Genomic DNA, 27,855 nt, shown 5'->3' with positions numbered 1-27,855 from the left:
AAATAACTCCTCCCGTTCTTGGGTTTCATGTAGCCTAACTCTCCTGTCACTAACCTCCATGTGTCCGTCCCCTGACGGTGAAGTGACCTCCGCAGAGGGGAATGGAGACCCGGCTGACCTCATGCCCTGGATACCCGAGTGACTTCTTACTCTCCACCTCTAATCCCCCCCTCTTTTTCTCTCAGTCAGAGCTCAATCTGGAGCCTGATAGCATCTTTCAGCTCGAGCACTGCTGAGGGGGAAAGGGGATTTGAAGGAGCATCTCTCTGATACTTGTCTTTTTCAGATCTTTTCCAGTCCTCTCTTCCCCCCTCCCGAACTGGATGGCTCTCTCTCTCTTTCTCTCTCGTCTGGGCCCCTGGAATCCTCTTGAAGTTGAGGCCGGCCCTCATGCAGCCAGACGCATGACTGTGACTGTTGGGACTGAGTGCTGAGGGGGGATTGTTTTGTACGTCGTACACGGATGCGTTTGCACAGACTGGGAAACAAAGGGCTTCTTTCTAAAGTGCCGCTCTGTGACCCTGGTTCACCCTGGCGTGACCTGTAACGACAGCACACCAGGTGTTGGCACCTGCATCCAGCATCAGCCTGCTGACCCGCGACCCGGGTTTGCTGCAGAGCCGTCCCTGATAAACGCAGGGAGCTGTGGTCCTGCAGAAATCACAGAGAGAGATCTGTCACTGTTAGGTCCATGCACCAGCAGCAGCAGTAGAAACAGCTGAGAGGATTTCAGGTAGGGATTTGTCATGGTTGGCGCTGCAGGAAAGTTAAAAAGCCCTCACTGGATTAGCCTGTGCAGCGTATCTGCTGGAGGAGCAGCCAGGGGATGAGCAGCGGGTGAAGTGAAGGACACAGGTGGGGTGTGTGGGGTCACTGGGGGGCAGTGTGCGCGTGTGTGTGTGTGTGTGTGTGTGTGTGTGTGTGTGTCGGGGGGGGGGGGGGGGGGGGGGGGGGGGGGGTTGTGGAGACGGAGTGCGTGGGTCATCGCTGGCTGCACAGACCCCACGGGTGGCTGTGACTCAGTGTGGGTATTTTATTAATTTCATAACTTTTGGGAAGGCATTTTTCCAGCGGTTTCTTGGAGCTTTTTAGGGAAGATTGGTGGGGGGGCTGCCGTGTGTTATTCTTACCTGCACAGGGATGGGGGGGAAGGGTTTGGCAATGAGAGTGAGGAGCATGATGGGGGAGGTGTGGGAGGGGAAGGAACACACACACTCACACTCATTCCCTTATTCACCAACACACACACACACGTACACCTCAAACTACACACACACAGATGTGCACTGCCATACACACACACATTCCCTTCCCACACAAACACTCACACACATATTCATATGCCAACACACCCTGAGCTACCTCATGGGTACCATTCTTTTCAGAGGAATCTATGGCAACAGAGACACAAGCAGAGAAATCCAGTCTCCCCTCTGGATAAAATATCAGATATTCAAAATCCAGAACAGGTCCAACGGTTAGGGTTCCAGCAGTGGAGTTCCAGAATGTTTCAGCAAACATTCTGCAAGCATGGGAATCACAAATAAATAAAAAAAACACTGTTCCCATAAAATGGAACAGTCTGTGGCCACATGGTCTGACTTCAGTACTCCTTTCCCACCGTACAGCTGTAACCAGGCTGGCTCATTATACCCCTCTCTCACCGTACAGCTGTAACCAGGCTGGCTCATTATACCCCTCTCTCACTGTAGAGCTGGAACCAGGCTGGCTCATTATACCCCTTTCCCTCTGTAGAGCTGTAACCAGGCTGGCTCATTATACCCCTCTTTCACTGTAGAGCTGGAACCAGGCTGGCTCATTATACCCTTTTCCCACTGTAGACCTAGAAGATGATTGTAGAACTCTCTCAGCTCATTTATCCTGAATCCAGAGCAGAGTGAGACAAGCAGGAGCATACCTTGGGTTAGTGCAACTGTCCATCCTGCTGTTGGACATTTAATAGGCAGATTCATGAAGCCAGTGCCATTAACCATAAGTAAAATTCCCTGCAGCTTTTGTCTGTAAACCATCATCAGACACAACATTTGAGACTGTGATCATTTGCTGTGATTTTATGTGAAACTAGTCAAAAAGATACCTGCATCATCACTGTCCTCCTTTGGTGTTCTTGTGCTTGTATGTTGTGGATGCTGGGTTCAGCCACTCCTTGCTCAGACATCCTCTGATTCCTGCTCCGTTGCTCTGAATCACAGATTCTGGCCTGTCTGGTTTCCCCCCTCCCCCTCCCCACTCCTGTTCTTATTTATTTACGGCCAATCCATCCTCAGGTGTTTCAGGGCAGCAGTGTAGCACAGTGGTAAGGAGTGGGTCTTGCAACCACAAGGTTGCTGGTGCGATTCCCTGCCGGGGCACTGTTGCTGTACCCTTTGGACAAGGTACTTAACCGACAGTTGCCTCAGAAAATATCCAGCTGTATTAATGGATAACATGTAAGAATTGCGACCCATGTAAGTCGCTCTCAATAAGAATGTCTGTTAAATGGCAAGAATATAGAATAGAAGTTTAATTGTGTTGGGGTTGACAGCGCCACCTCCTGTCAGTGAAGTGACAACTCCAGTGGTGGGGGCTGTGTGTTTGTCCACGTCCCATTACTCTGTGATTGGCTGCAGGGTGTTTTGCTCTCCAGTAGCTCTGGAGACCCTGTGCCAGACCAATATGGCTGTGATTTAGTGGCTGGAGTCCTGGACTCTGTACCTGAGTGTGTTGGCTGGAGCCTCCCGGTCACTCCCTTATGTATGGTAGTTTGTCACGATCTCTGCTGCGGAAACTCACCTGCATAACATCAAGACACAGAGCACTTGGTGTCCAGTTGTACACAAACTGCCTTGCTGAGGAGAAGGATGTCTGATAATTGTAATACACCAATATGCAGAGGCGGACACCCTGGCTTCAGAAAGTAAAAGTCCTGCCACGTATTTGTTGTAGCCGTTCACTAAACAAGGTGATTTCACTAATTAGCTCCTCTACCTGGCTGAAATGTTGTGCTAATTAAATTCAGCTGGTGTAATGAATGGTTAGAACAAATTTGTGTCAGGACTTTTACTTTCTGAAGCCGGGGTGTCCACCTCTGCCAATATGTTTGTATTCATATTAATATTATTAAATTAACATAATCCCTATTCCTCTGTTCTCACAGTGCACTATTAAAACTCCCAACCAGTAAAAGACTAAATGTATTTTTACGGAATTGGCTTTGCTTGGTTGTGTGTGTTGCACCAAAACTCTGAATATTCCCTTTAAGCCCTTCTATAAGTGTTAGTTACATTGTATTAAGGGTTTATTACACACTTATAAAGTGCTAGTGACCACAGAGACAGGCTGAACTGGGTGAAATACATGGAGAACTTGTAATGGATTCCTTTTCCCCGTGGAGGCGAGCACCACCAACCATCACAACCCACTCACTCATGCAGTATTTAAAGGAGTTCTTAATAACTCACTTTTAATTATCACTCTATGAATTATTAAGAGATGTTTTTTTTCCACTTTTTTAAGGCTGGTCTGTGTTTACCCAGCCATAACTGCTGGTTGGCATCGAGGAACAGGCCTGTGGGGTTTATTTTTTTGGCCGTGACAGTGGTTCTTACTTCATTAGAGCAGAGCTACCCCCTGCTGTGGCCAAAGGAGGCTCTCTTCAGTAGGTTTGAATTGGGTAAGCCAGGAATGGCGATGGCCACGCTGGGCCAGCAATCGCAAGCCTCTGTATTTCCGCCAGGTCTTCCAGGACATTCCTGTGAAATCTTGTTTCTCTGTGGAGTCCGCCAGGGTGATACGGCAAAGCTGGTGTCTCTCTCTGGTGTCCGCTGGGACAGAGCCGCTCCGTGGGCCTGGCCTCCTTCATTAGCAGAATTAGCATTAGCTCTGAGTGGCTGCATCTCTGGGGAATGCGCTCATCTTCAGCTGGCTTTAATGACGCCGCACATAATAAGCAGTGGACTGTGGAGTGAATAGTCCAGCAGGGTGAAATTAAAGTGCTCGAGGATTGCACTTAGATATTTAAATGTAATTGAAAAGTGGCAGATCGGGAATGAGTTTTGGAAGTGCATTTTCCTCACTGTTGTTCATTGAATGTCGAGGCTAGAGGCTGAATAGGTGATATTTTTTACTGAAAACTTGAGCCAGTTGCTTTGCAGTTATGAGTGAAACAGTGGACCACAGTCTCCTCCAGTACCTCCCAGTGACTCCAGCAGATAGGATACTGGGGAGGATGTTGTCCATCTTGCTGTGGGCGGGGCCATGACACATGACCTCTGACCTTGGTGTCCCAAGTAGCTGGTGAACCCTGGTCACACTCTGTACTTGGCTAGTTTTTTTTTTTTTTTCAAATCCACCTTGATTAGTTGAACAAGAAGTCAGCAAGCCTGCTGGAAAAGCTGAGGTGAGGTAGCCAATTGGCAGTATTGTTTGCCCTTATTTGACTGGTGTCAAAGAGAGAGGGCAAGACATAGGAAGACAGAGGGAAGGAGGGAGAGAAAGAGAGAGAGACAGAGAAAGGGATCATCACTTCAGCCAGCACTGACATGTAGCACACTGCATGGTGATGTTAGGCAGCTGTAGGCTCCGTAGTGCCTCCCGCTCTGACACTGAGGAGAAGGTGAGAGGCCGACCCAGCAACTCGGGCTGATAAGACAGACAGAGTGAGAGTTTGATTCCGACTCTGGCCTCTGCTCTTGGAGCACAATGCCACAAGGAAGCTGGGTCTTCATCCTGACAGACCTGCTTCCCTTGTGTGTGTGTGTGTGTGTGTGTGTGTGTGTGTGTGTGTGAGAGTGTGTGAGAGTGTGTGTGTGTTTGCTGCATATCCCACAGTCTGAGGTTGTTTGTCTTTTGTCAGGCTTTATTGAAGGTTGTATAATAACGACACTAAAAGAAAGAAAGAAATATATATTTTTCTAAATCTCTCTCTTTTCCCATGTTCTGCCATTAGCAAGGCCAGCAGTGGTAGGCAGCTCTTCTTTTAATGCAGATTAATGTTAATGCTGAACAGCAGGGGTCAATTTCTGCCTCCGTGAGCTGGATCTGTAATGACGCTCATATCTCTCTCTGTTTCTCTGCAGGCGTCTGCTGCTGTACAGAACAGCAGGAAGAGCACAGAGGTAAGATTCTCTTTCTCTTTCTCTTTCTCTGTACGAAGCTCTGAGAGTGTGTGTGTGTCTTTGTGCATGTGTGTGTGTGTCTTTGTGAATGTGTGTGTGTGTGTCTTTGTGCATGTGTGTGTGTGTGTCTTTGTGCATGTGTGTGTGTGTGTCTTTGTGCATGTGTGTGTGTGTGTCTTTGTGCATGTGTGTGTGTGTGTCTTTGTGAATGTGTGTGTGTGTGTCTTTGTGCGTGTGTGTGTGTGTCTTTGTGCATGTGTGTGTGTGTGTCTTTGTGCATGTGTGTGTGTGTGTCTTTGTGCATGTGTGTGTGTGTGTCTTTGTGCATGTACATTTGTGTGTGCAGTGTGCGCACATGTGCAGATGGTTGTGTGTAGATCTGTATGTGTGCTTATGTGTGTATGTTTGTGTATATATATATGGTTGTGTGAGGGCACGCGTGTGTGTGGGTGTGTGTGGTTGTGTGTGTGTGGTTGTGTGTGTGTGTGCGTCTGTGATTGTGTGTGTGTGTGTGTGTGCGTCTGTGTTTGTGTGTGTGTGTGTGTGTGTATGGTTGTGTGTGTGTGCGCGTCTGTGATTGTGTGTGTGTGTGCGCGTCTGTGATTGTGTGTGTGTGTGTGCGTGTGTGTGTGTGTGTGTGTGTGCGTGTGTGTGTGTGTGTGTGCGTCTGTGATTGTGTGTGTGTGTGCGCATCTGTGTTTGTGTGTGTGTATGTGTGTGTGCGTGTCTGTGTGTGTATGTGTGTGTGCGCGTCTGTGTTTGTGTGTGTGTATGTGTGTGTGCGCGTCTGTGTTTGTGTGTGTGTGTGTGCGCGTCTGTGTTTGTGTGTGTGTTTGTGTGCGCGTCTGTGTTTGTGTGTGTGTTTGTGTGCGTGTGTGCATGCATGTGTATGTGTGTGTGTGTGTGTGTGCGCGTCTGTGTTTGTGTGTGTGTGTGTGTGCGTCTGTGATTGTGTGTGTGTGTGTGCGTGTGTTTGTGGGGCAGGGTAGTGTTTCAGGAGGCAGCTTGCTCTGCACTTAACCTGAAAGGAATCCCTTACTTCCTGGTTTCAGTTGCTGCCCTAACAGCACACCTCTGTCCATTTCCGCCGCAAGGAGACAGAGAAGGACACATGGAAGCACTGCTTACTGAGAACTGAATAGTAAGAATGAATGAACACAGATAAGGAGTCCAACAAGATTAAAATGCAAAAAAAAAAATGTAGGTCCCAACAATCAGTCGGTTAGTAAATTGCTGTAAAATTGCTGTAAAATTGATTATATTTTCATCTCCTTTTTCACCCAGTTGTTTGCAAAAGTTAAAACAGTCGCTGAACAGCAGAAAACGGTAGATCACAGGTTTGATGTTTGGAGAAAATGGAGAAAATAAATCTGGGATGGTGATAGTCATATTTTGTCATATTTTGGTGAATCCAACTGTCCGCATGTCTGAGACAGCAATATAAATATAAAAGCTCTTTAATAGTGTGCTTTTGTTAGGCTTAGGTGCTGTGCATTGGCTCTGGTTAGCTGTAGCAGCGTGGTGCCGTGTCTGAAGTGCCTGTGTTCTCAGATGAGAATCGTTGAGTCGAATGATGGTGTATATTGTAAACGTGTCCTGTTGTGCAGTTGTGTGGTTAAAATAATAGTTTATTTGTAGACCTGAGTGGATATCTCCCTGTATTCACTGTCGCTCCTGCATCGACTCCCATCGACTCCCAGCACAGCCTGTGGGATGGGTGTGGCTTGATCTTCTCTGTCTTGTAGAGCAGACTGAGAGAGAGTGTAGAAGGCGGTGTGTAATGAGCAGGTTTCAGAAAGGGGCTGTGTGGCTTGATTGGGTTCCAGCTCTGGACCACCCACTGGCTGTGTGCGGGAAGCGGTAGGTCATCCCGAGGTCACGCCAGCGGAGCGGCAGCGTGTGGTTCACAGGTGCGTTCGGTGACCTCGGCCCGCTGTGTTGCAGCGTCGTCAACGCACCGTTGCCAAGGAGGCCAGCTCTCTGGTCTGCCTGCGGTCGGCCCTGGGTTTTGCACAGTGTATATTGAACATCTGTTTGCGCTGTTGTCTCGTTGGTCATCTTTCTTAGTCGGCTGTGCTGTTTCTGGGTGGTCTTCTGTCATAACCACCATCCCCATCGCAGTACTCTCACCATCCTCTAGAGGCCACCCTCCTGGTCCAGCAACCCGACTGGTGCAGCCTTTTGCCTGGGTCCTGTTACTGTGGCGATGCCTCCTCCTGCCCATTCAAGACTGTGCTAGCCTGCTGGTACGCCCTCTTGCCCACTGGGAATCCTGTTGCTTTGATACCACACCCTCTCACCCACTTGTCTTGGGCTCCATCCCTCTGTTTGTGACTCCCTCTCGCTACCCCTTGGGCCCTACTGCCCTGATGTCACACCCTTGCCCCTTCTCCGGGCGGGGTCACCCCACAGAGGAGCCTGGCCACCAGACGTTGGAACGTGACCCTGATTTACACAGTTACTGTCAGTCATCACCTCCAGTGCCGGCAGGCCCAGATCTGTGAGTGATGTGCACATTAAAAGGCAATAAAATAAAGGGAGGAAGGAAAACGCAATGGCAGTGGCAGTTAATTACATTTACAGCGAGAACCACTGCTATAGCCCTGCTGCAGAGTCCGGGATAAAATGCCCTTTTTAATTTCATCCATCTTAAGATTGGAAATGTACACAAATGTGCTGTTCATTTCCCTTCTCATCGTACGATTATTTATTTATTTACTTTTTTGTTCAGTTCCATTTCACCAAAAACAAGATTTATCTCTTTTAAGAGATGAAAATAATAAATGAGATTTGTCAGTGTTACAGAGATTGTAATAAGATTCACAAGATTCATCTCTCCTATGAAGATTACAGCACGAAGACAAACGCAGTGTATAGCAGGAGCCGTGAAAATGAGTCTTAATTCGGGAGGGTGCGGGGCGGCCTTCCAGCCCTCCCCCGCCTCTGACCCAGCGAGGAGGGGCGGAGGAGGGCTGGGATTCTGGACGATTGTGGAGAAGAGGATGGATTTTGGTAAGACGAGCTGGATATTATGACCCACGTGATGTGGGGCTGTGAAGGTGAATTCCTGTGGTTGGCTGTTACATCCTCTCCTGGGGCCTTTTACCTGAGCTGTGGTGGGGGGAAGAGAGAGAGAGGTCATCTTTCTTCTTTAATCTCCAGTCCCATCAAAAGAGAAAGCAGAGTAGATGTACCAAATGGCTAGATGTGTCAATCGGCTCTCTAAAGGCATCGCTGCACGTCCAAACAAGCACTTTCCCCAGGTTAATTTTCATGTATTCCCACACAGTTTTTTTGTTTTTTTTTGTGTTGTCAAGCTTCACTCAGATGCTGGTTCATGGGATGCCATTTGAGCTATTAACCCCAGCTGAACCCTGAAAATGCCTCACATGGTGTCCATATGCCCCAGTGTTATTCAAGGGGTCCTCAGCTTGGTTTTTCCCCTGACACATGTGCAGGTTTTTTGCATTTCCTTACAGGATTAGGCTGTCCCTGGATACTGCCTGATTAAAAAGCAGTCAAAGGCCCCCAACTGATGGAGTCATCATGGTCATTGATGTCATTGATCTTGGCCATCGTGGGAAGCGAGGGAAGGTGCAGCTGACACATGTGGGGGGGATATGGAGGATTGGAACTCCCTGTTGTAACAGGTGTGAGAGAAAGAAAAAGAGGGGGGAGAGATGGAGGGGGGTGAGTGAAAGAGAGAGACATGGGGGAGTGAGAGAGAGAAGATGGAGGGGAAGTGAGTGAAAGAGAGAGAGAGAGGCAGGGAGAGATGGAGGGGGAGCGAGTGAAAGGGAGGTACAGGCTCTTGTCATGCTTTGGGATGCTGTTCTCGGGACGTGCAAAAGTATGCCAGCACTTTTGAATCCGACGTGAGCTGAAAGAGCTTTGTGGTTAAACGCGCGAAGCCCGCACGGTGTCTCAGCTGTCCCGGCAGATCCAGGGAGATTTAAGAGCATATCCTGGTAACTCTCCAAATTCATTTCCGCCTCCAGTGTTTTTTTTTTTTTCCTCTCTTCCTTGTACAAAATGTTCCTCTGTGTCAGAAGTTTAAAAATATCCTTCCTGAGGATACGTTTGTTGAATTAATCTCCCCCATAGCAGCTTTGGATTTGATTAACAGGCTGCATTTAATGGCTGTTATGTACTGCACTGGATCTCCCGCACACTGTCCCAGTGCTCAGGACCAGGAGGCTCTGAAAATCCCACTAACACTGTCACAAAGCTGCGTGATTCCACCAGCGTGTCACCTGCACAGCACCAGCTGTGTGTGTGTGTGTGTGTGTGTGTGTGAGAGTGTGATTGTAGGTATGTGTGGGGGCGGAGTGGCCAGTCTCTCCTTGTCATTTTGTCTGGGTATGGACCGTGTAATTGTTTCCTGAGGGGTTTGGAGTGTGAGTGTGTGGGAGTGGAGTCCAGTCCTTTCCCCCTCCCCAGGGGCTGCCGTGCTGGTCTGGGAAGCGGGCGGGGGGTTTGGGAACAGAACACAGGGTGTAGTTTGGGTTGAGAGGAGGGGAGTAGAAGGAGACAGGAGCCATAGATGTTGAGGGAGGTGTCTATAGAGTTAACGGTGGGGGGGGGGGATCAGGGTGGAATGCTGGGATTGTATGCATGCCCCCGGGGGGGGCTATAATACTGCGATTGTGATGTCAAAATTCAGACCAGTATGGGAACAACAAAAAATTCCGCCCGGTTGCTGTGAGACAGTTACCCTGACGTTGGGCAGAGAGATTACTTTCCTCCGCTATTTTAATTTAAAGTCAACAGCATGACGCCTCTGCTGTGCTTCAACATGGTGAAAATGCCATCTCCAGGAAGACCTGTTAGAAGCTGTGACTGCCCGCCCACATCTCCCTTGCCTCATGGATGCGTCTGACATTCTCTCAGCTAGCTGCAATTCGCTCTGGGGGTTTGATTTTGGTCTTTTTTCCCTTTTTAAAGAAAGAAGATAGTGTTTACTTTCAAGATGTGTCACTTGGGATGTGTTGTTGTTTGACTGCGGGAGCTCCTTTTGCAGTGGTGGGTGGCCATGAGAGTCTCGGTGGGAAAGCATTTACAGAGAGGGGTCTTAGTTGATTTCCAGTAAAATGGTAAATATGTGGGGAACATGACAGCAAAAGGTAGATTCCAGATCAAAGGCTGTGAGTCTGTGAGATATGGGCAGCAGTACTGTACGCCAGTGGTTTGGTGTCCAGCAGTCAGCCTTGCCTGTTAAATAGGCATGGAGGTTGCAGTGATAGGTGGCATTCATGACACAATCGGCCATTCCAAACTGGGGAAGAAAGAACTGGGCATTCCAGATTTTAAGACCAGACTTCAAACCAAAGCAGAAGAAACCCCTGTAAGACTGAATGTGAAAAACTTAAAAAAAAAAAAAAAAATTCAATGAAGCAATGAGGCGAATGACATAACCCCAGGAAATATGAGAAAACAGGTGTTACATATAAAATACAGGAGTCAGATTAACCAGCAGCTTCCTCTCTGTTTGCAAGTTCACAAAGTTTGGATCAAAACATTGTTGGATCATTGTCCTCGCCGTCCTGGCTAAATTACCTCTGAGAGCCATGTGTAGGCTTCACACTTTTACCGGAGTGATTTTTTTGTTGTTTGTTTAGTTTTTTTTTTCTCCTACAGCAGCAGGCATTAGCAGTTGAAGTCTTTAAAATTCAACACCCACTCAAATGCAGTCATTAGCAATCTATCACCGTTCCGGAGTTTAGAAACCATAAATTATTGAAAAGGCCATCATCTCTGCTGTCCGCAGAGTGGTGTGTGGTTTTAAGTTATGGACGCACACGGACACTTTGAGTGGAATGTTCAGGGGGCGGGGGGTGGGGGTGTTTGGGGATCTGTCTGTTGATTGTACGGTGCTAAAGCCTATCAGAAACAGAGGATAGAATCCAACAGCCAGGGGGACATAGCCCGAGTCTACCAGCCAAATCAATTCCCTCTTAATTACTGTTAATTCAATGCCAAGTACCCTTTAGACTTTTAATTTAAGGCAGCTCCACACACACACACACCCACACCCACACACACACACACACACACACACACACGCACACACACACACACACACACACACACACACAGTTGTGGTGTCCACTCAGTGCCGCAGTACTGTACGCAGAGTGCGAGCGGCGTTATAGTATCTCTGTTACAGATTAATGATGCTGTAGAGTTATGGATTCTGTCCATCAGTGTGATAAATCTCTCTGCCAGGACAGGTATGCAGAGCTGTGTGTAAACCGGGTAATTAGCGAATGCCAGTGCTGCAGAAGTGGCACATTGTAATGGCTCCTGTATACAGGGCAGAAATGAAAGGAGCCCCTTTGAGATGACGAGCCTCGCTTTCTCCGCTCTGTGCCTGCAGTCTTGGCCCTCTCTCAGCCGTTTTTTCTTTTTACCTCCTGTCCCTTTAAAGTGCAGTTCTGACTTTCCTTGGCACGCGGTCCTGTATAAAAATGTCGCTTGTTTGTTGTTTTATGTTTCGTAAGCCCTGTAATTAAACGCTTTTTAAGTGTGCAGGAGCGCGACGTCACCGCATCTACCTCAGCCAGCGCGCCAAGTGACAGTTCCCCAAAGACGGGGCGAAAAGCAGCAGCCGGCTTTCAAATCTGTTTACCTCCTCCACAGCCAGGCGGGCTAAAATTAGCTTCACGATCCATTGATATTAACCAAAGCGCTTTCCAAATATTTGCAGAAGCAATCGCAGTGGAAAAGTTTCAGGAGTTTTTTTTTTTCCTTTCACAGAGCATGTGCGAGCCGTGCCTCGCCGTCATGTTGCTAACGGTGTGTTTGAAGCTTGAGAGAGTGAACTTGTGCAGGAGGAGTCGGGTACGAGGCTCGTCCGGTTCGAGGCTCTGCTCGTCCCTGTCCTCAGTCGAAGCTCATGGCTGCCTGGTGCCTTTCTGAAGCCTCCAGGTTTGATATGTACACAAAGCCTTGCACGCACATACACTCACATACACCAACACACACATACACGCACGTGCATACACATACACACACACAAACACACATAAAACACACCAGACAAACACACAAACGTAACACAGATACACACTACTAAAAATATCCTTTAACTTGAAGTAAAGGAGAGACATTCTGAGGCCTTGAATTGGGGAAAAAAATATATCTTCTTACCTTTCTTTTAATCTTTACGATTCGTGCTGGTTAAGGCGCATGGTCTGTAATCCAAAAGCTGCCGGTTTGGTTGATATAAATAGGCAGTGCGTAAAAGGGGTTAGCTGCTCTCGATAAGAGTGTGTTAAGTAATGCACTGTTGAGTGTACAGTTAGTCACAGTATTGAGCCAAAATGGAGGGACTCGTCCCAGCACTTTCACCTCAGCCATTAACACTGACCTCATTGCACCGTCTTTAACAGCAGTCTCTGTGTCTCTCATCTGTCTCTCTGTGCCACCCCCAGCTTTGATCATGCCTTTTTGAGTGTGTACACATATGTGTCTGGAATTTGCCAAGATAACTTTACCCTGTTCTAATTTTTGGAAATATTTGAACAGCAAAGGTGTAATACCAAATCAGACCTCCAGGATCCTTGGGTTTATCACCCAATCGGCTCTCGGGCTTTCTGGGATCATCGCTCGATAGTGGCACGTGACTGATGGGGTTCAGTGCCTCATTAAACCTCAGGGCCGGCAGGGTTAGTAACCTCTCAGGACATCTGAGTCACCCCCAGAACTGAGAACAGTGCTCAACATGTTCCCGCCACTACTCCACACTGTGTCTCTGAGTCGACGGCTTCCCAGGGTGACATCTGCCTCTCTGCTGGCTGCTGTATATTTCCGGTGTAGCTCCGAGATCACTTGTATATAGCAGTGTTCTGTGTGTTTGGGGTTGAATGATGGTAAGCAGTGCATTGTGGGAAAGCATGTTCTCTGGCCTTTTGGTAATGAAAGAATGTCAGCCAGCCAGTCAGCAGGCAGTGCTGCTTTTGTTTCCATTCCGGTAGCCAAGCGGTTTGACTTTAATCGCGTCTGCTGCTGTGGGTGTGAAACCAACAAGCAGAGAAAGGGAGAAGGCAGCCCGAGGGCCCCCTTTCAGCCTCCGCACTCCCCCCCCCCCGACACACACATGCACACACACATCCATACACACACGCACATAGCAGGGGGCAGCACGCCTTTGATCTGATCAAAAGGTACAGCGTGCGCGTTTGATGCCCCTCCAAAACCCTGTACCTGGATTTTGAATTTGGACTTTGGAGAGGTATCTATCTGTTCCGTGCTTCAGAGGAGACGCTTTGAAAAAAAAGAGAAACAACGATAAAACTGAGGAACAAAATTCTGGTGGAGAGTAAGGGTTTTTGTGAGCTGTCCATGTGTGTGCCATGGAGGCGGTGTTCTGACGCAGCTGGGGGTCGCAGCAGTCGGCATGCACTGTCGGCTGCAGAGACGCTGTCACTCCTCTGCTCTGCTCTGCACCCCAGGCAGCACCCCCCCAACCCCCCACCCATGGCTTTTTGAGGTTAGCATCTTTTAAGATTCATAAACGCAGCGGGTGGCATCAGGAACTTGGAGCACTCATCCCATCCAAGCAACCCCCCCATCCCCTCCTCTACCCTATGAATATTAAATTGCGTTTCCAGGCTGACAGAGTTGAGGGTTTTTGTCAAAACGAGTTAAAAGTGTGTTTGCGCTGCGCTTTATCTTCCTGTAACAGTCGCAGCCTGGCGCCCACCAGCAAAGTGCCCGCGGCAAACCGGCACGCGTCAGAACCTCAAAGAGCCGAATCAAAGCGGCCCGCATTTGAAACGCCACTTTCCTTTCTTTGTCTCCAATTTTCAGACAGGAGAATAACTCCAAAAAGGGTTTTTTTAGGACTGCTGTGATTGGTTTGCCAGTGTCACATGTCTTCCAGTAGGTGTGGTCATAGCTATAGCTGTGATCTGATGTCATTGTTCAGCTGCTTCAAACCGTTGTTTGCAGGATATGAATTTGTTTTTTTTCTAAGGATTCTCAATAAAGGTAACATCTCCTCACACATACACACGCACACACACACACACACACACACACACACACACACACACACACACACCCTTGAGAGGGTTAGTGCTGTCCCCATCCCAGTGCATTAAGCCACATTAGCACCTAGCCGCCTTTAAAGCTCCTATTCCGTTTACGTCATTGTGAAGCGTGAACAGAGGAAAAGGGTCCCTCCTGCTATATCCCACAGGGTCAGGTTCCAATCCCACCACAACTCTAAACCCATGATTACTTATGGGCTGCTGGGAGGTGTTATTGGTACCAGTAGGGGGTAGTCTTATTTAAAAAAAACAAAAACAATGCTATAGTGCACTGACGGGGAGTATGCTCCGAGAGGTGATTGAAACACTTGAATGAAACAGAAGTCCTTACTTGCTGTGATCATCACAGACATGGTAATTATGGCGAAGGGGACGGCTATTATCGCTGTGTGTCGCGGCCAAGTTCTCTGGCGGTCTGGCCATGTGATCGTTCCCTTACATTTGATTGGCCCATCCTGGCCCTCCCTGTTTCCCCAGGACATAATTGCAAAATATGCTCTCATTTGACCTGCCTTCATTTCTTAATGAAGAATTAATGAAGGCCGTGTGGGAGGAGAGGTCGACCCCACTCTGCCCTATTAAAGACTACAGTAACAACAGGAGGAGCCACTAAATGGTGTCAGAGGTGAGCAGAAGGCCTAATCTGAGCTGACGGGGACTGTCCCTGGAGACCCCCCTGCACCCCAAAGACAGTGAAGAGCCAGAGGGCCATCACTTGAAGTCTCCTGGATGCTCTCTTTGGCACATCTCAGGTCTGGTTTTTTTTGTTGTTTCTTTTTTTTTGGAGCCAGTTCAAATGTCTACATGAAAACAAAGAAGCAGAAGTTGTCAAACCTTATACAGCCGCTAACCTTATGTAACAGAGCGAGATATCAGCATGGGTTGTGCTGCAGAAGGGATCATTTCTCCAGTGCTTTTTTTAATGTTCAAGGTTCAGTTACCTACTGTGTGTGTAGAATTGAGCAATAGGTCTGTAGCTCTGCAGACGGCAATGACACCCCCCCCGCTCCCTCACCCCACCCCCTGTCCCGCACCCAGGACAACGGAGACGAGACAGACCATATTCACTTTTCTAGCTGTTCCTTGTAAGTCGTTCTGCATAAAAGGGTATGCCAGATTAATAAATAATACTGCTAAATAATAGAAAGGCAGCCCACCCAATCAATACGCAGCTCTCTGGCTGAGGGTTACAGTAAAATTGGCCTCTCGGGGCTGAGGGCTGTTATCCAATCAGAGAGCAGGGGTCGTCCTTGCTCGGCTGTAGCTGTTCTCTGCCTCTGTTTCCTAAGACTGCCCAAGGGGGTGGAGCCTCATCGACCGTGTCATCAGATCTGCATTACAGGCCTGTTTCAGCAGCACAGAAAAGTAATGACTAAAATAAAATAGACCATAGAAATTATTTAATTTAAGGCCATTCTGCATTTTAATTTTATGTATGTAATGATTTTAATGAATGTATTGTGTATGTATAATGAATGTGATGTAGAATGTTTTTAGAATATATTCTGCAGTATTTGGATGCTGTTCCATGTGAGGCAAGGATGAAGGTGCCAGGATTCATACATTGCAACATGTGCTTTATCTTTTGTCATTGACTGCATGTACTAAATATTTCATTAGAGTGTGTATGTGTGTGCATGCAGGTTCGTGTGTATGTGTGTGTGTGTGCACGTGTGTGTGTAGGTGTTTAAATCCATGCTCTGTTAATAAGGTGGTGTTGAATTAGCTGCCCGTCTCTGGGAGGGCCATCTCTGGAGGGCCCCTCTGAGGAGCAGACAGCATTTCCATTCATTTGCTAATGGAACCTCCCTGATGCTGTTGTGACAGTGAGTCAATTTTCGGAGACCCCCCCCCAGGTGGCCACGTAGTCAACAGCAGCCAGACGGCTCTTTTTATCGACGTCCTGAGCCTGAGAGCCCCCCCCCCAGCCCCCTCTGCCTTTATTGGATGCCTCTAATTGCATAGTGCTGAAAGATTGTTGGGCCGTAATGTAATTATCTCTGTCCCAGCAGCTCGGTGGGGAAGGGCGCTTATTAAACTGCTCTGTCCCCTTCCCCGGCACCCAGGGGTGCGCCGCGAGCTCCGTGCTCCGTGCTCCAATGGTACGTGAGCGGGAGAGACTCAGTGCACCTCCTTGGTGTGCCTCCTCAGTGCACCTCCTTTTCAGTGCCTCCAGGAGAGATCACTCACCCCACCTCACGTTAAGCCATTTCCACAACACTGAATGTGACATTCTGTCAGTGCGGGCTTGGAAAATGGAACAAGGCAGACACTGGCTTAGTCTAGTGTTTTGCCATCCTCTATTGATGTTAAGACCTGGTGGGCTGCTCGTCTATCACATCTAAGCCCTTGCGCATACCTCTGTGCCCTCTCCTAGTTGCCTCCGATGGAGGAGGGGGGGGGGTTAGGGTCATGTTCAAGGGAAGTGAACCTGCATCCTTTCAGTTTTGGGCCCTGAATGAATCCGTGTCTTTGTTCCCTGCGTTTCTGTGTGCTGCTGGCCACCTCATTCAGAACGTAATGGCACGTCTGTCATTGTAAACGGAAATTTCTTTCTTTTTTCCCTTTCTTTATCTCTCCATCTTTATCTCTCTCTCTTTCTATAGGTTGCCTTTCTCCGCTGTCTCCCTGCAGCTCCCTGTCACCTGTGTCCCTTTGTTTCTCTGTCTCTCTCTCTCTGTCTCTCTCTCTCTCTCTCTCTCTCTCTTTCCTGTGCCCCCCTCTCTCGTACTGTGCCTTTCTTTTTCCATCACCCTGCCTGTCTGCCTGTCCCTTCTCTTTCTCCCTCTCTCCCCTGTCCCTTCTCTTTCTTCCTCTCTCTTTACCCTTCCCTCCATATTAATCTCTTCCTCTTTCCTCCTCCTCCTCCTCCTCCTCCTCCCTCCTCCCTCCTCCCTCTGCCTCCCTCCGTCGCCTCATGCTGCGGGTGGTGTGTTCTGCTCATTACTGCCCCTTCACAGAACAGATGCAGTGGAAAGATGGACAGATGGACTGAGTGTGTGTGTGTAGCCGTGTGAGTGAGTGTGTGTTACTGTGTGCCTCAGTATGTGAGTTAGTGCACGGGCAGAACCAAAGGTTAGCTGTGGGCCACCGCAGTCGTCCTGCATGTTTTCACTGGAGGATGGTGGCCATGATCCTCATGGTACCCTGATAGCAGTCCAGGATCTACAGAACATGAAGCCATTAGCCTTTAGTGCTGTTCAGCCACCCAGTTACTGCAGCCGCTCTGTGTTTTTGATTATTTTGAATATTCAGCAGACCAGATGTAGTGTGAAGATTATTAGTGATGGTAGCTAATTACTGAGGTAATTACGCATACATTCCATTTTTGTTTTCAGGTCCTCTTCTCATTATGGCTGCACTTAAGTGATAAAATATGTCTTGTGTGGTTCACACTTCCATGGTAATGTGCAGACAGAAGTGATTACATTTTTTTTTCCTCTGGTAACAGCGGTGAAAGTTCCCAAACAATTAGCGGCCATTATGAAGCTTCGGCTGACAGGCTTATCCTGTTTTCTGTGCAGTCTTCAAAGCGCCACAAGTCCTTCTAATATTGGAAACAGCCGCTAAAAATAGGCCTTGTCTATGAATTTTTTACAAACTTCTCTTCGGTTCGCAGGGCGGGTATGGCAACAGCGTCACCCTGGATGTGAGCCATGTATGGACATCCGTTGTACTGAGCTGGAGTAAATAACCTCACAGTGCCGGAGGAAGTGATTTCACAATGCTAATGACATCACAGTGCATAGAAATGGAGTAAATGACATCATTGTGCACAGCCACTGATTGGTGATAGGTACATGTATTGGAATACTGAAAATTAGCTTAGATTTAGTGCTTCAACATTAAAAACACTGCTCAGTTCAGTTTTCCCACTGTTGTCGAAAATCCTTAAAAATGTTTCAAATCATTGAGAAATCCTGTAATGAGAGCAAATATCCCACTGTCGTTGAAAAAAAAATGTAGAAAATCTCTTAACTTGCTTAATGTCATTCGCTGTCAAATCTGCCAGTGGCAGTGTGCAGATAACGCTGAGAAATTGGCTAGCTACATGTAATGTGCTGCCTTCTACATTAAGAAGAGCCCCAAAAGTCACTGGTGATTAGCATTCCCGGCCTAGAGCAGCTGCGAGCGTGCATCCGAGCAGACTCAACATATTTAGAAAGAAATTTGCCTCAAACACTATTTACCCCCTGCATCTTCACCTCTTCAGAGTAGCCCTGAAAATCATCACCAAAAAGCCTTCGGAATGAACCTGGTGTCTAACCATTCAGAGGTTTCTGTGCGTGTTCCTCTGTCCTTCTGTCCAGAACACTTGGAATGTAGACAGCGCTTGACATAGACACTGAGTAATTGAGGACAAGTACTCCCACTGTGTAATTGAATCAGTGCGCTCCCCTGCTGTGTTCTGGAGTCAATGGAAGCTCCAAGACCATGCTTGTTGTGGTTGTTTTCTTTGCTATTTGCAGGCTTTGTCTGCAGGGTGGCAGTGTAACAAAGTGGTAAGAAGCAGGGCTCGTAACACTAAGGTTGCTGGTTTGATTTCCCGCTGGGGCACTGCTGTTGTACTCTTGGGCAAGGTACTTAACCCAGAATTGCCTCTGTAAATATCCATATGTATAAATGGACAACATGTAAAATCTAAAATATGCAAGTTGCTCTGAATAAGAGCATCTGCTAAATGACAATAAAGTAAAGTAATTTTTGTTGTTGTAGTTGTTATGGCTATTGCTGCTGTTGTTGTGGTGGTTAACGATGTTGTAGTTGTGTTGAAGGCTTATGTAGCTGTTCTGGGTGCTTTGGTTGTTGTAGTGATTATGGGTGCTGTTGTAGTTTTAGTGGTTTAGGCTGTTGCAGCTATTGCTTGTATTGTAGTCATTATTGATGTTGTTGTTGAAGTTGTAGTGGTTAAGACTTATCATAGTTGTGTCTGTAATTAGTGGTGGTGTAATTATTGCTGTTGTCGCTGGTGGTGGTGTTGGTGTTGCTGTTTCAGTTACAGTGTTTATAGTTGTTGTTGTAGTTGTTTTAGTAGTTAAGGTTTTTGTACTTGTTGTGGATATTGCTGCTGTTGTTGTGTTTATGGATGTGGTTGTAGTTGTGACTAACTGCTGGTGTTGTGGTTATTGCTGCTGTTGTAGTTTCTGATTGCTGTTGCTTGTGTGTGTGTGTGTCTGTCTGTCAGTCTGTCTATCTCTGTGTCTGTGATGTGCGTGTGTGTCTGTGTCTGTGTGTTGGTTATTGCTGTTTGTGGCAGCTTTGTTATTGTTACTGTTGCTGTTGGCCCTCGGTTCACTTAATCTGAAGCAGACAGGGGAACTCTCAGGAGACTCAGGTTTTCTCTCCCTCCTGCTGTTCATCCACTTTGAGGAGCGCTTCGGTCAGAATCTCAAATGAAGATCCTCCACATCTGATGTCAGACTCTGTCCCGAGTGAGGCAATTAATTCACTGTATCTTTAGAGGGCACAAAGTAAGTGACAGTAGCAAATCTAAAGGAATTACAGCGTCTCTCTTTCTCACCCTCTCTCAGCCATCTCATGACAGTATTGAAAGTGAAAGAGAGGAAGGTTAGATGGACTGACTGCTGTGTGAATTGATGCTTTGTTTGGCCCCCATGATCCATGGATAATGGTACATTCCAGTGGGGGGCGGGGTTTAAAGAGGGGGGGGTGTGGTCCATGGAGAGTTCATAAAAGAGGCGCGGGGTGAGCAGGTCAGGAGTGATAAATGTGTTTGGGGTTCAGGGTTCATGAGTGTCACCAGGGCTTTTTTTGTTCTGTCTTTTTGTGGTTGCTTTTTTTTCCTCCACCATTTGTTCTTCACTCCACTGGGCCTCATCCCCTCCCCTCCCCTCCCCTCCCCTCCTTTTCTGCTCAGAAGATTGCCCCCGTGGGCAGGAACAATAGCTGGGCTGTTTGCCCTTTATGTGCCATGCTGTATTAGGGGAGATTCACAGCTCTATCACAGCACAGGCTCGCCTGGGTGGCACAGGCATTCCCGTACATCGCCTCACTCTCATGGCACCTTGCTCAAGGGTGCGACAGTGGTACCTCATCTGGCTATTGAACTGGCGACCAATGGGCTACAAGCCCTGCACTGTACCTATGCACCGCACTGCTGCCATACCTCGGCCAAAGCCATGTCTATCCCCTGGCACAGCCTCACAAAGTCAGCTGGAATCGGGGAGGTGGCATAGTAGTAAAGAGCAGGGCTTGGAACCTAAAGGTTGCTGGTTCAATTCCCTGCTAGGACAACGCTGTTGTACCCTTGGGCAAGGGACTTAACCCGCAGTTGCCTGAATAAATATCAAGCTGTATAAATGGATACAGTTGTAACCTGTAAGTCACTTTTGATAAGAGTGTCTGCCATCTAAATGGCAATAATGTAATGTAATGGAGGATTGGGCCGTGCCCAGACAGCAGCAATGATTGGCCATCCAGACATAGGGGGACTGGTTTAAAGAAAGCTTCGGCACAGTATGAGGCTTTATGGATCTCACGGTGGCCTACACGTCTTTCCATCGGTCTGAGCAGAGCCCTTGATCTCTGTCTCCTCTCTGTGGGTGTGTCCTTGTGTTTTGGTCGGAGGGCTGTGGCCTAATTTAGGCTGGTCTGCCTTGCGCCTCTCTCCAGACCAGCCAGGGATTCTGATTGCTGTTCTCGGTTTGCTTTCGGTTCGTTGTTTTCTTCCTACTGCTGTTCAGTAACAACAGACAAGAGCTCCCACTTCTCATTAGAGTAGTAAAGACTGCCTTCTAGCCCGAAAACCAGAGGAGGGGGGAAAAAAAAAAACAAAACCCAATGCCTGAGTGAGACGGCGCGCAGCAGAGAGACCACAGACGAACAGAGCGGCAGCAGCGTAAGGGAAGCGTCTGCAGAGGGGTGTACGTTGCTTCGGAGGCGCTCGACGCGGCGTTCCTGCGCACAGCCTGGCACACATCCGTACTTCAGAGGGCCTGCGGAGGTGAGGTGCGGGAGAGGTGTGCAGCAGACGGCGCTGAGGTTTGCGCTGCCGGTCCCTGTGCAAGCTGTCACGCTCTCGCACGCGTCACACCAAAGTGCCGCCAACAAAGCGAAACGCTCTGTATTCCCGGAATTGGGTATTATCCGGCAGAATACAAACTTTTCTGCAAGATAGTTCTAGAACAAAACTTTCATAAGGTTCATAAGAGGCTACATTAAATAAGGCGGTTATTTTAGGAGCACAATAAATGGGTAAAAGCAAAAAAAAAAAAACTGTTAGATTATTAGAGTTAATATTTATATGATGTCATGAAATAAAAAATAAAGTAAATTTAAATCCCCTATGTAAATATTTTTAATTGGTGACATGTTTTTATTGCACATTCATAGAAAAAAACGTTCACAATACAGAGTATTGGACCTTATTGCAGCCAACATTAGTTTAATGGTTCACTGGTTTTGGCTGCTGTAAGATTATATTCCAAAATGTTGAATTAAGAGAAAAGATACCAGTAGGTGAATAACTCCAGATTACTGCCTTTTGTTAGTTTAGCATTCTATCCTGAACACAGGAAAACCTATGGCTTCATTTTTATGCTTACTTGTGGTTTCACCCCTGTGCTTGTGTCTGGAGTCATGTCTGTGCTTGTTTCTAATTGAAATTTAGTGGCATTGCTTTGTTGGTCTGGAACTGCGTGGTGTTGGATTAGTTCTCCTGTTGCTCAGTTCTGTTCAGCCCAGTAGCTCCACTGTGAACGTCCTGGGTGATTTATTATTATGGGGAATGGGAGGGGTGTGATTGAGCTGTGTATCTGATCACTGCTTATCTCTCCCGTTCACCATTGTTGTTTTTCCTGCGGTGTGTGTGAGGTACAGTGCCTCTAGAACCCCCCAAATTCCTTATCTACCTGAAAGGGTAGAGCGCTATGCAGTGCTGAGAGCTCCCATTAAACAGGGTCTGAAAATTCACAGGCAATTGGGACATGAATTATGAGGCAGATAAACTGAAGAAATTCATTTTGTGTGTGTGTGTGTGTGTGTGTGTGTGTCTGTGTGTCTGTGTGTCTGTGTGTGTGTCTGTGAGTATTAAGAGATAGGATAGTTTTCACATTACTGGGCAGTATGATTGTGGGGAGTTGCTCAGAATGAACTGGATGGTTCAGTTACTGTGCTGGTGTTATTCTTTTATGAAAATTGCATTGCGGAGTCTCCCAGGTTACACCTTGTAGTCATGGGAACAGGGGACCAAAAGGAGGGGTCTGTAAAACAGCACACCTTTTCACAGTGAAGAGTGACTTTACTATGCAGAGGAATTTGTTCACCCTTTGTCCCTCATGGGATACAGTTGCAGCTGCAGTACAATCTTAAAAACAAATGAGTGAATTTCCCATAAGGTGCAACTGAAACATTAAAACACATAGCAGCTAAAGAGTAAAGACAACGGTGAGTGGAAGTAGATGTGTGGTATGAAGTATTGGAATAATATGATGTGGTTAGATAATGTGGATGTGCTGCAGTGAGAGCAGGATATGTGTGTCACATGCTGTTCTGCTGCTATGCACAAACACAGGGACACACACAAGGTTCACCTAACTGTTTTTACCGGAGTCCTCAAAGTAAGTGATGCGTTATTTTGTACGATCGCACAATTTGCTTAGTGGGCACTCTTATCCAGAGTGTATCACGTATCCGATTCTGCACTCGTTTCTCAGATGGAATGCATCCCTCACTCCTGGGGGGCGAAAGGCTTCAGCTCAGACTTGACCCCGTGTACTTCTCTCTCAGTCACTACCCTCCAGCAAATAAGCCCACAGTAAGTCTGTCTGATAGGAGCTGGTGGTGGGTGTGAGAGAGATGGATTTGAGACTCTGGATTGGACAGGTTACTCTGGAAAGGTGTGTGGATTGGACAGGGGTAAGACAGGTATGGCTTTATTCCGTTAATCACGTTAAACCGCGGCGGCAGCCCTGACTGACTCTAGTGCGGCCTTATTAATGTGGACACATTCAAGTGCTCCCGCACCCCCTGTTAATGACAGGGGTTAGTATGAAAGGAGTCACCAGTCCGCAAAAGGTGTAGATTAGATATCTGAAGATAGAAAGAGATTTAAACTGGACAGGTGAAGTGGAGAGAGGGGTGGATGGGACAGAGCAGAGGTGTGTAACCTGTAGGTCAGCTGACATTGGAGTCCAGGTGTGGACACTGTGAGCAGGGGGGTCGCTGACCTGACCTGGCTGACACTGAAGGGATGCATAGCGCTGCAGGTGTGGGGGGGGGGCGTTCAGTACGATACGATATGGGGAGTGATCCCCAATCGTATCGCTCCATCAGTGAGGCCAGCTGTTTTATTTTTGTTTGTTTCAATTTTTTTTTTAAACCCCTACTCGCAGCCTCCCTGGTGCGCCCCCATGTCTTTCCCCCCACCCTCTCTTGTTCTATCTTATTGCCTATAACAGTGTGTTAAAATTCCCCCACCCCCCCCATCACGGTCCCCATGGGAACGGCTGAGACTTGGCCACTGCTGCTTTTCCCATCTGCCCACTGTCGGCTCCCCCCGGCCCCAGCCTCGGCCCCCCGTTGGCCCCCCGTCAGCCTCCCGTCAGCCCCAGCAGCAGCCCGCGCGGGGCCCGCGGCTCCCAGCCAGGAAAAACAAATATTGACTGTGATGTGATACTGCAGACAGCCACCTGTCCTTTGACCTTTCCCCCCTCTCTCCTTCTCTCTTTCCCCACGGTCCTCTCCTCATTCAGGAGCCCTGAGGCGGGAGGCCAACCGAGCCAGAGAACGTTTCCCACAGCAACCAGCAGCAAGGTTTGTCCTTATGGTTTGTTTTGTGGAGTGAAGGGAAAGGGGTGTGTGTGTGTGTGTGTGTGTGCGTTGATTCCTGGCCTCTCCTCCTTGGTTTGGACCGTTCTGTCCTGAGTGTACATCCTGTCCCTCTGGCCCAGGGAAAGCCCCACATCACCACAGTGCATTAATACTGTAAATCAGCTGAGGGAAAAGCCCAGCACTCCAGCGCAGTGCTTAGAGCACTAGACCTTGACGGTTGTGGATTTAAATCCCAGGTGTGGTGCTGACAGTAAGTACCTCTGGCCTCTGATGATAGTAGGGAAAGGTTTGCATGTGCTCCAAGCCTTGATTAGGAAGGAAAAGGTTTGTGTTCAGGTTTTCCTGGGTCAGTGGTGTCTGACCTGTGTGTCTCCTCTCGCAGCTCCTCAGGCTTTTTGTCCTCCAGAGGCCTCCGTCAGGGTGCCTCATCCTCGGTGTGAGTGTGCAGGCCAGAGGCTGTGGGGTTTGTGTGCGTGCTGTGTCAGGGAAGGTCAGCAACACCCATTGGAAAACCCAACAGAAATGTTAAATCGGGGTCCTTTGGCATCGCATGACTTCTGTCAGAAACACATGTCGGTATACCAGTACTGCTTGCACAGAGACGCTGATAGATTTTGACTCGTCCCTGAACTCAAGTGTAAATCAGACAGCAAGCGTGAAGGAAGCGGCTGTGTTTACGGTCATTTCCTGCTGACCTTCCTTAACAGGAAGTCAGCGGATTGCTGCTCAAGGTGGTGTCTCAGTTATCTCGGCCGAGTATTTCTGTCTGAGGGTGAACTGTCTCCTTTTGTAACTGGAGCACTCCTGTTTTTTTAAAGCAGCGATATGAATTATTACAAAGGTTATCATGAGATATGAAGAGGGAAGTTTGCCATTCCACAAAGGGGAAGCCATCCCGGTCACTGAGAAGTACTGAACGTCTCCTTCCTGCTTCCCTTTAAGACCCTCCCAGAAACTCTGTCTGAGTAAACGTGTCTTCCAATTTCTGCTTCGTCCCTTCTAAAGGACACAGAGGGTTTGATAGCCCATAGCCCCACACACTGACATCTGATATCATTGTAGATATTATTGTGCCATAGAAAACATCATTATTAATCTGATCTATTCATAATGGGAGAATAACATTCATGATGACCAGAGTGAATCAGATATATCATTGCAAACACGGGTCTGTTTGCTCCCAGTTGGCCTGTACTGCGTGTGGTCCCGATGCACCAGCATGTTGGGCTCCTCATGGGTACAGTGCACCACACTACCTTGCTTTACATCCCAGGTCACACCCACGTTCAACCTCAGTGGTTACATGACACTTTGTCCTCCTATCTCTATCTAGGGCAGCCGTGTAGCATAGTGGTAAGGAGCAGGGATTGTAACCGACGGGGTGCAGGTTCAGTTCCCTGCTAGGGCACTGCTCTTGTACCCTTGGGCAAGGTATTTAACCCAGAATTGCCTCAGTAAATATCCAGCTGAATAAATGGATAACATGTAAAAATTGTAAGTCGCATCTGCTAAATTACGATAATGTGACGTAATGATCGGGGAGTGAAGCTTCACGTACCCCAGAATGGGTGGAGCATTAAAATGTTCTAACGATGGCTTGCTGATTTTGGCCAATCATAGTGTTTTGCCATGGAGAGTCTTCTGATTGGTGCACATGTCAGTGGTTGACAGCACGCCCTAGCTTCACCCATTATAGGGTTGATGAAGCTTCTCTTTCATCACTGCAGTGGAGTGCATTGAGTGCTTTGGGGCATTCTCTCCTTTGATTGGACACCTCTCTGTACACTAGATGGGTGACACCTCCACTCCCACAGTGCCAGTCACCAATCAAAGGAGAGCATTCCGATCTGCTTCTGACTGGCTCGATGTTCTGTTCATACCATGACCACAGCACATTCTGCTATGTACCATACAGGCAGTAATTAGTGTTTTAAGGTATGTCTGTCAGGTCAGGCTTCTAAAGCCTGGTCAGTTGGTCTGTGGAGCCCTTCTAGCGGGGTCCTTCGGTAGTAGGCCAAGGTACTCCATTAGCATTGGCGAATGACGTGAGTTTGAACCGAGGCCAGGGTCGGTCGCCAGCTCTCCCTGGGATATCCAGGTGGTGGGCTGTGTGCCCAGTTACCTGTGACTGGAGTGGTCCTGTGTGGTCCCGGAGCTCAGCACACATATTCAGAATGAATGCTAAGGGGAGAGCTTTGCCCTTGTTAACCTGGACCTTTGTGCTCAGGGGTCCGTGCTAATTATGAACCCTTCCTGAGAGAAGAGTTCTAGAGTTCTAGAGATGGAACAGATATTCAGCTACTCTACCTGTGCTTCACACCGAAACCTCTGTCCCTTCCAGTGTTGAAGCTGTAAGTGATGGGATTGCTTAGTAATTAGAATTTTTGAAGGGGCATGGTCTAAAGCAGAATATCTGTAAGCAGTACATACAACACTGGAGCACGGCTGTTTCCAGTGGAAACCTCATAGGTCAGGAAGTAAGAAAGACTAAAGGAACGCAGGAGTTGAATACCCGGTCATAGTGTACTGTGTCTGTGGCATTGTTGTGGGCTGTGTAGCAGACAAACGGATGCTCTCTCCTGCCTACATCCTTCCTCAGATGCATTCTGCCAAGGCGGCGGTATCTAGGCAACTGTCTTGAAAGGAAGCGTATTTGGAATGCACTTAGAAGTCAGGTAAGTGTTATCAGTCAGTGCAGGTGCATCATTTTGCTCAGGACAGAGCTGAGCGGAGCTACCTTGCTCCTGAGTTCACTGCATATGCCACTAGCCAGTGTGCCTAGCTCTTGTCGGGTAGAAGTTGGGTTATCTAGCTACCTAACCTAATACAAAAACAGCCAGTCAATTTACTTGCATGTGTACCTAAATTCTATTATTAATCAGTCACCTTCTGTCATATTCAATGAGGAACTGCAAACTTTCTGCCTATCCTAAGAAGGTTGCTTTGGTACCCTTTGAATTCTATTGGATTGAGGGAGCATGGAAATAAGTATTCCACCTGACCTTCTTTGTGGGACTTAAAATGGAGGAAGCCTGAAACGCCGCCTCAGAAGAAGCCATCCTTTCTGTTTAGGACGGGGTCACAGGTGACTTTACAGCTCTGTGTAACGTGTGTGTGCGTGTGTGTGTGTTGCTGTCTGCCTCTGTTCATCTCTTTTAGAGGGGCGTTGTTATTTCTCTGATGGGTAGAGGAAGTCATGCTGAATGAACTGAGAGCCCCAGTGCCAGAAAGCATAAGGGGGGGGTCAATGACTAGTCAGAGCAAGATGGAGCCAAAGAAATTGAATGGGGTAGGGAAATAAAAGGAGTTTGTGTTGCCAGCTAATGCATCCAAGAATGAGACAATAGAGGAAGGAGAGCACAGAGGAGAAATGAATGGCAGGAGTTTTATGCAGAGAACGTTTGTGGGATTGGTTGGACAGCTGTGACAGGATGTGATGGTTGCAGCCGGTGATGAGCAGGAGTGTGTGGGGGGGGGGGGGGGGGGGGGGCAGAGAATTAGGACAATGTGGGCTGAGGTAACAGGGAAGCTGGAGTAAGAGGAAGATGGAGCCTCACTAAAATTGGGTGTGCCACCGTGGATCCTGGCCTGGTCAGGGAGAGACACACTGAAGGCCTGTCAACAGCTAGACTATAGTCTTCTCCTACCTAATGGCTGAAGCCTAGAATGGCCAGTGGACTCGGCAAATGAGGGACCTAGGGCCTGGCTCTCTGTGGTCGCTGAAGATCCCATGACACTTACTGCAGTTACTGAAATGCAGAGCCTTTTGCATGGTAGTTTTGTGCCCTGATTGTTCCAGAGTTCAGGTAGGAGGGGAGTAATGACCCTTGACAGGGATTAGCTCCACCCACAGCTCCTCTCCCCTCCTCCGCCAACACTGTGGTCACTTCTCC

The 27,855-nt window shown here is 48.0% G+C and overlaps 1 long non-coding RNA gene across 1 annotated transcript in view; it reads left to right on the top strand.

Moving 5' to 3' along the window:
• The window catches only part of LOC118790079, a 58,557-nt gene that overhangs the window by 23,250 nt on the left and 7,452 nt on the right, over positions 1-27,855 (top strand). Inside the window, exons 2-3 of the long non-coding RNA XR_005005486.1 lie at positions 5,079-5,117; positions 23,884-23,944. This is a non-coding gene — a long non-coding RNA (uncharacterized LOC118790079). The remainder of the gene's footprint in view (positions 1-5,078; positions 5,118-23,883; positions 23,945-27,855) is intronic.

The sequence above is a fragment of the Megalops cyprinoides genome, chromosome 1, assembly GCF_013368585.1.
Source record: "Megalops cyprinoides isolate fMegCyp1 chromosome 1, fMegCyp1.pri, whole genome shotgun sequence".
Taxonomy (NCBI): domain Eukaryota; kingdom Metazoa; phylum Chordata; class Actinopteri; order Elopiformes; family Megalopidae; genus Megalops; species Megalops cyprinoides.
The sequence above is the reverse complement of the archived record's forward strand: the minus strand, read 5'-3'. Positions and strand labels throughout refer to the sequence as shown.